Source organism: Dreissena polymorpha, chromosome 12 (genome assembly GCF_020536995.1).
Source record: "Dreissena polymorpha isolate Duluth1 chromosome 12, UMN_Dpol_1.0, whole genome shotgun sequence".
Classification (NCBI taxonomy): domain Eukaryota; kingdom Metazoa; phylum Mollusca; class Bivalvia; order Myida; family Dreissenidae; genus Dreissena; species Dreissena polymorpha.
This window is the reverse complement of record NC_068366.1, coordinates 50,869,070-50,877,739: the sequence shown is the minus strand read 5'-3', so window position 1 is coordinate 50,877,739 and position 8,670 is coordinate 50,869,070. Positions and strand designations below refer to the sequence as shown.

The 8,670-nt window shown below is 32.5% G+C and overlaps 1 long non-coding RNA gene across 1 annotated transcript; it reads right to left on the bottom strand.

The window, feature by feature from the left end:
- Positions 1–1,019: 1,019 nt before the first annotated feature.
- On the bottom strand, positions 1,020–8,457 carry LOC127854028 (uncharacterized). The gene is made up of 2 exons (XR_008036878.1): positions 8,328–8,457; positions 1,020–2,152 (listed from the first exon to the last, which is right to left on the bottom strand). It is a non-coding gene; the product is annotated as an uncharacterized LOC127854028 (long non-coding RNA).
- Positions 8,458–8,670: the final 213 nt, after the last annotated feature.

The following is an 8,670-nucleotide window of genomic DNA, read 5'->3' as shown; positions in this document are numbered from 1 at the left end:
AAACATGTTGCGCTGTTATATTTTATGGCACATAAGTGAAGAAAAAGTAAGTTGTTTGTAAATAAAGAATGTTAATTTTGTACGATCGATGTCAGACTACTGTTAAACAGTAACACTTTAGCAATTACTTTATCTATCACCCGTAATATGTGTTTACTTTAAATACATAAATTTTTATACGGCTGATATCAATGAACACATGCAGTAAAAATATTTCTACGAGCGCTTGTAAGAATGAAAATGTGTAGTATGTCTCGCTTTACAGAGAAAATAATCATGAACTTATCCCGATGCAAAGGTCTGAAATAAATGTATCTAAAGTTTATAGTGTGATTACAGGTGTTGTCCCCTTTTCACTTCAGGTGACTTTTATTGATTGATATGCGTTATTACGTAATGTACATACGTACGAAATATCTAACAATAAATATGAGGCAGTAATACCATATGTATGTTTGTATTGTCATTTCTTTACTTTCTGTTAAGAAATCCTTTTAGGGTCATTAAAATCAACTGTTTTTATTCTATAGAATTTGAGTTGCGTTATTAAATGGGTTTTTTAGCATTTGTAAGCCTTTAAGTTTGCATTATTTCGACGTGTAAAGCATGTGTACACCTTTACGGTTGACTTAATTGTTCCTTTTATAGCGTTTCTACGCCTTTTAGTTAGGCGTTATTGCGCCTTTTTCTGCGTGTGTAAGCCTTTTAATTGGGCGTTTTTACGAATTTTTACGAAATTTTTAGCGTTTGTATGCATTTATTTCGAATAGATATGCCTTTATTTCACGTTTTAACTCCTTGGTTTACTTTATTACATATTTATTTCAGAAAGCAGCTCACTACCCCATTTGTTAACCAAGATTCGTTTCATTCATCTGGTTAGAGTTATTTGAATAATTACTACAAAAGCCAACTTTGTCAATAACCTTTTCTATTACAATTCTTAAATGTGTTACATAACGTTAACACAACTTGATATTCTATTGTTGAACCATACAATATATCAAAGGAACAATACAAAAAGATAAATGGAATTTATTGGCCAAATGGCGAAATATAATTTACACCAGACTAGCACTAGAGTAAATAACACCTATAGACTAGCACTACAACTGAGGCATGTCGCGGAGGCCACCGGAAGTACTGCCCTAAAGGTAACCCCCAACCCAGTTGCACTATTAATTTAGCTTCTCGTTTATGCTATCACAGCCACCAGATAATGCACCGTATTCTATGCTATTTCGCAAGAGCTCCGCAACGTGCTCACATTTATTTATGCAATACCTATTTCAACGAATACCTGACTGGTTCGGAAATATATATCATTATACACGCTCAATTGCTAAGGCCAACGCAACCGGCCAACTAAATTCTAGGTACGCAGTACCTGCGATTGTCAAGTGCAACATATAATACAATATTCGCAATGCCACAATTTCCAAAGCCAAAAAGAGCTATTCCAAGTACGCCTAAGCACGCAGTGCCATCGAGCGAGTATCAGAACACCCATACTATCCCGAAAATAATTTTGAAAGCATTCCTGCCATCCTCACACAGACTAGCACTACGTGATGGATGACGACGAAATGCAAAGTTTACCTCCCCTAGACATATGTATATTATCCTATAGTTAATTATTTATACCTTTAATACTTCCGATCACCTCCAAGACATAGAATTTCCGCCTAAATGACATATTAATTAATTATCAAACATATAAAAATGAATTACTAATGGCATATAAATTGTGTTGTAAGATCGTTATAGATCTTAAGAATTAACTGTAGTGATATAAAACAATATCTAACTCAATTATGCTACAACTAAATAACATATACAGAGACATTCATTTCGTTACAAAAAAGGCACAAATCACAGCACTTGTACACGGCACGTTAAGTAGCAGAAACATTTAAACACACTGAATAACACGTTGTTCCAAATAATATCCATTCACCGAAGTCGTGTCCCAGCGATATCCTGGATATTGACCTACTTCTGGTCGATGGTGATGTATCCATGCCATGGCGTAGACGCTATGTTCGGTTGGAGGCTCGAAGATTAAACCGACGTCTTCCCCACGAGTCGTGTACAGTTAATATACGTAAGCCGAACGTGTGCCGTGGTTGCTCGCAACAGATTGACAGCCATTCTGTAAAAGATATCTCGGTAGTACATTCGAACATAACAAAAACATAAAATAAACATAATTAACAGCAATCTATTTGGGCGGGTGGGTGTGTTGTTTCAGCGACAGCTATTTCGAAAAGAATGAGAAGGCATGGTGCTCTGGTTTATATACCTATGAGTGACGTCAGAAAGTCACTGAGTGACGTCGGAAGGTCACTATAAAATCGATTTCGTCATGGATTATTATCATCTGCTAGTATCTTATAAAAGCACGAGATTTAAACCTTTCTTTACCGAAGACATTTATTCGCTACTTCAAATAAATGAAATTAATTTTTTATATAAATTAATATTTATTATTTACGTTATTCCACGTTTATCAACATTAAAATAGGTTTGTAAGCGTTATTACGTGTCCATTTGCTTACAAACGCACGTGAGCGTTAATAAAACGTTGCATTACTTTATCTAAATTTTATGTGGAACGTATAGACTTTCGTTTTAAGATGGTTTATATAAAATTATTACATATTTTGGATCTATTAACAAGCTCTTTTATGAGATATGAATCTGTATCGTAAACCGAAGATGTTACCAAATATGATTATATGAAGATAGAATGAACTTAAATTTTTCTGGATGAAAACAATTAATGACATAAGTCCAAGAATATAAATTTTATTTACAGAAACAATATAGTTCGATAACATGTTTAGATAAACATGTGTATATAAAATTATACTCAATTAGTTTATAAATACACGTAATGCTTCAAATCATATTTCCAAAACATCAGTTAAAAAGAAAATAATATATATTGCAATCATTTGTCGATTTTTAATAATAATCATAGATGCGAGACACCTAAAAGCGTACCACTGATTTATCTATCCGTTAAATTAACTGATTTAAACTGACAAGGCCATCGAGTGAAATGATATGAGTGAAATGATATGCAAATATGTTCTTTTTGTTGCTATTGGTTTTAAAATCAAAGCGTTCATTATGATTTTTATGACAAATACTAACATTTGTATGTACCTTACATAGCATGTTAACAACAGGTCCTACATAATGAGTACATATTGCACCACTTTTTTCATATATATGTTCATTTTACATATGTTTACTAATAGGTGTTCTTCTGGCTATACTGAAAGTCGCAAATGCAAATAAAAAGGCGTAGTGTTCCCATATCACAAATCAAATCTAGACTTCTGTCTAATAATGTCATCAAAAGCCTTATTCAAAGACACAGAAGAGTCATTCAATTAAATGTAGGCCCCTTGAGTAATGTTTGAATATCAAGGTTTAGAAAAACAAATTATCATCTCCATGGTAAAACAACATATATTCACGATAAATTTGAATAGTAAGAAATGCGATATTCCCAAGCGGATATAACATGCGGAAAGCAGTTTTTGTAACCGTATAATCTTAATGTCATCTTAAGTAATATTAACAAGAACAACCAAAGAATTAGCAACGTTAAACTGATTTCTAGCTTCAAACGATAGTTCATATTAAATAATACCGCTCTTACTAGTACATGTTCTGTTTTAATTATAAGATGAATATTGATGAATACATTGACCTATGTTATTATTATATAAATATACTGGAAATCACGTCGATGTGAGTCAAAAATAGTAGGGACAATTAATTACTGATGTCTTAAGTATGAATAAGTCTTAATAGTTCTCTAGATGATGGGTCCTGTAACGGTCGTAACGATTCACAAATCAGTGTATTGCCCTCATCTTCAAGTTAGTCAGGTAAAAATCCGGAAACATGTTAAGCGCATTACTGTTCAAAAATCTAAATATAATAAATGAGCTTGCATATGGCTGCCTATGATCGTCGCTTGCAACTTGAAACGTGAATGAATATAACATGTCAGTTAAATCCAATACCTTTGGCAGTATTTATGCTTATCTTTTGTTCGTAACAATTGATTCTTGTTTATTCTACACTATTTGGAAATATCATTATTGTTCAGCTTTGCGAGCCAAGTTAAGACGTTGACGTGAAATGATATTATTAAAATAATGCCCGTGGCATCAATATTCAACGGCACAATTTGGTATCTATATGCTTACTTTGTTTTGATCAATCAACATTAATGAAGCAAACAATAATGCTTCCAAAATATATCAGAAGATAATTTCTTATCCATTGTTTTATAACATAACACTCAGTATAAATATTACAAAATAAAAACTTGGATGACCGCATTGGAAAGATAAATGCAAAGCATTTAAATCATCTGGTTTTAAAAACGTTATATTGATTTAATTATTTAAATACAGATTTGATGTGACATTCAAATGACCAACGCTGATCGTTTTAAGACACGGCGTTATCAGAAAGTCCTCATATTCCAGTCAATACACAACAATTTGAAAACAAAAATGTGCAGCGTCTGATTCTGATGAATATATCACCGACCTTTATAAAAAAAATCCTTGGAGAGTATTTATTGCATAGCTTATACTTGCATACTTAAATTTATATTTCACTCTCCTTTTGGAGATGAACATTATTTAATGTATTTCTTAGAATGGTTAAAAGTTTATTTCACGTAACACTTGAAAGATAAGGATTTGAAGTCTCATTTACAATTATTTTCTATCCCAGATTCTGAAGTAATGATTTTTAAATTTAAAGAATTTCTTTTGTAAGTGCATTATTTTCTAATTTACTTAAATACCAGCTATCAACTGATGCAGGCTCTTAATAAAAACGTTCTTAAATAAATGAAGGCTATAGGTAATATATTAAGTTAAAATGCAAAACGGGCTATTGAAGCGCAAAAAACTAAAAGTTGAATCTAAATTCTAAATAAAAAGAAATGGCCACTGTAGTCCTTGTTTTATCCTATTAGCGAAAAAAAGTTCAACCATTGCTAACAAACTGTGAGAATCTAAATGTAAATAATAATAGTATGAAGGGCAAATAAATTATGTGTCGGGAAGAAATGTATTGATCACTGTTAAACATCATTTTATTAATAAAATTAATCAAAGAGCCAACCTTACATCGCTTGTTAATGATGATGCTTAATTGGCATGGAGACTTGCATTGGCGTTAGTTGGAATGCCATATAGGTTGAATTGTGAGTGCAATGACACACATACATATAGGATCTGGCACGAGTTGTCATATCATACCATATTTTATTAAACGAGTTCAGGAATTTTGTTCGTAAGCGAGTCTTTGGCGAGCTTACTAACGAATTTCCTGGACGAGTTTAATAAAATATGGTATGATATGACAACGAGTGTCAGATCTTTTTTATCACATGATTTTAAATGAGCAAATTAAATTAATATTTACGCAAACATAATGATGAACTCGAATGTTGTTTACATTTCGTGACGTCATTTGACGTTGCAACGTCATTTCAGCAAAATAACAAAATGCGATTGGTAAATAAACGAAAACTAAGCCAATGAAAACGCTTAAAAAGTATATTACACATGTGTCAGATAAAAATATATGTAATGGCTATATTACATGGAAAACAGGGTATGACATGTGATAAATAACTTGTATTTGTGTCTTTCAAATCACATACAACGTTCATCGCTTACCGATCTACGAACGTCGGAATGAATATCGGGGAATGATTATTGTGAACTACGGCATTTTGCAAGATAAAACCTAATATTGCGTTACATTTTTATTGGTTGTTATCATGGTGAAATGATTTCACGGAGTAAGATTTTACATGACAAGCAGTATGAATCAATATGTGTGTCTCTTTTCCACTCTAATAGTTATTGTCAATACTGCTGCTGCAGAATTCTTTTCAATCGTCGATGTGATCAGTATAGGGTTATTTATGACAAAGATGCACTAAACAGGTTTCTTCAATTGATATGAAAGCTCGAAAACTTTAAATTCCTTTTTGATTAGGACGATGACCGACATTGCCATTACCTCTGTAATAACATGTACATCAATGAACTATGTTATGCCAACAACAAGACCTTAAATACAAATGCGCTCTATGGGAAACCATATGACTTGAGAAAATTATGCGCTACCATGTACTGCTTACATTTGCATGAATGATTACAATGCAAATTATTTAAACGCTTATGAACATCATATATATATGATGGTTGGAAGAATGAACGTGCTAAACGACAGTGTTGCTGTACACCAAACGTCAAACAAAATTAATATATACACACTGTTGTATATTTGAGGTTAACCATTTCCATTCGGTCATTATTAATTAGCTAAATAGGTCATACTTTTACGAGAGCGGCCCCTAATCTGGACGCGTAATAATCCCTGTAGTTTTAGTGGCAAAGGTATGCGCTTGATTGTTTGTTTGTTCTTGACTATTAATTGGACCGTTTTAAAGGTTTATCCAAATGAATTGTTTGGTAAAGGCGGCGTACATTATTAATGGTATTAAATGTCATTTTATCAAACAATAAATCAACACGAAAAACTTAAAAAAAAAACATGAATATTTGAAAAATACAATGCCAATTATTATTAATTGAGCCTTTTCAGAACTCTGCATTATTGCATATTACATTTGAGTTAAGGAAGTATTTTGGGCATAAAGTTGCAAAAATGTAATTACACTTGGCAGGCACGTAATGCATAGGTTAACACGTTTCATGCCTCAAATGCGTTTCAAAACCTTCAGGTTTTGCAGCAAAATAGTTATCAATCTTTCCCTTTTAACATAAAGACAATGACATGTTCAAGTGGCACAGTGCATATCACCTATCTCTGAACTCCATGAAATTCAAATGCGATGAGTTATCGTGTCACTGAGTCCATTGCATCAACAGATTTTACCTGTAAACTCTAATAATGCGCATGCATGCATAGTAACATAAGTATATTCTGAAAGTTACGGTCCAGCAATACAAAAGCCACGTAGTAACAGTAACTGTTTCTTTTTTTTGTGTTCAAAATATTTGACACCTCAATATCGCTCGCAACCTACAGTATAGTTTTGCCAGAATAATAATATTTAACAATGTCGAGATACTACGAATGAACTATGAACAGTGCACATATTCAGCATTACGAAAGTACAAAGCTATGAGAGCAGTTACATGGAGATACACACTATATTACTCGAAATTAGTAAACAAAATCATCTTGAACGAAGAACAACACAATAATCTTTATTAAACTCAAATATAGTACCGGACAGTACACGTATGATTACAACAAGTAACATATTCCGTCATGAAGTTATTTTAATTAAACAAACTATCGGAGGGACTCATTTAAACTTTTCGCTGATTGAACTGTTGTTGACAGCATGTATTATAAAAAATTAATAAAGGTACAAATTTGCATGAAAAACTAACTTACAGTTGTGTGTGTTTTTAAGCAATCGACTGAACCGGATCTCATCTATGTGTCATAGATATTAAGTCCGTTATTATCATATGTAAATCAGTAGGTAAGTCAACGCGTAACTATGTTTCAAACACATTGTAATCCTTTTCAAATCAGTATATGTCTTATATACGAAGCCGTCAAATGGGATGAACCATCAATGTGATTTTGAATGCATTACATTTGTGGAAGTTCTTCTCCTTTGAAAATAATGACATGCTGTGTTTCGCGATTGTTACGGATATGAGAAATATTGTAGATGTAAGTCAAAACACATGGTATCCAAAAACACATGAAATTCACCAAATGAGTCTCGTTTTTTTATTGCACGGTTATGTGTTTAAATGTTTGACATGTGCTCATAATGTAGACAGAGACATGCCAGAAATAAAAAAAAAGAGAAACTCCAGGATTGAGATTATGTTTAGTCATTCTTTATGTTTTATGACGTCTTGTATGAATTGCATTGAATTTTACTGAAAAATGTTCATAGCCTCACTTTAAAGAATAGCTAACCATTATTTACCTCTTAATATGATTTCTGAAGCTTGATTTTATGAAAGGGAAAGCCCGCCAATAATAATCATAACCAGAAATGTTTCACGTTTTGAGTATTTAGCTGATATGATCCATGTTGCAATTATATATTATAAATTCATGTCAAATAATATCCGTTCAAATAAACAAGGTTTGATATTTTATGTTTCAAACTTCAAAGATGTTAATTTTTAAGGTTGAGCCATCTCAAAAATTAAACTTGTACTTTATCCAATTCAAACTGTTCATTAAATAACAAAAAATGTAAAATATACATTTACCCTTCTTTTTAAATCACATACAAAACGCACACAATTTTGTCACAACTCAAACGCCTCTTTACAAAGGTGAATGCTATAGTATACAAATTGGCAACAGTAAGTTAAACGAACTGCCAATTTTCACTGTGAGCATGTAAACACGTCTAGATTAGTCACGGCGTATCTTTACATCTTGCAATGTAACAAGTTCACATTTGCACAGTTGTAAAGTCTGAAATCTATACGCGGTTGAAGCGACAACATTATGTTTCGTCTTCACCAGGAACCAATGCTACGCTTACAGGCCAGGAACCATTGTGACATGACGTCACAAGAAATTTTAATCCCGGATACAATGTCTGGG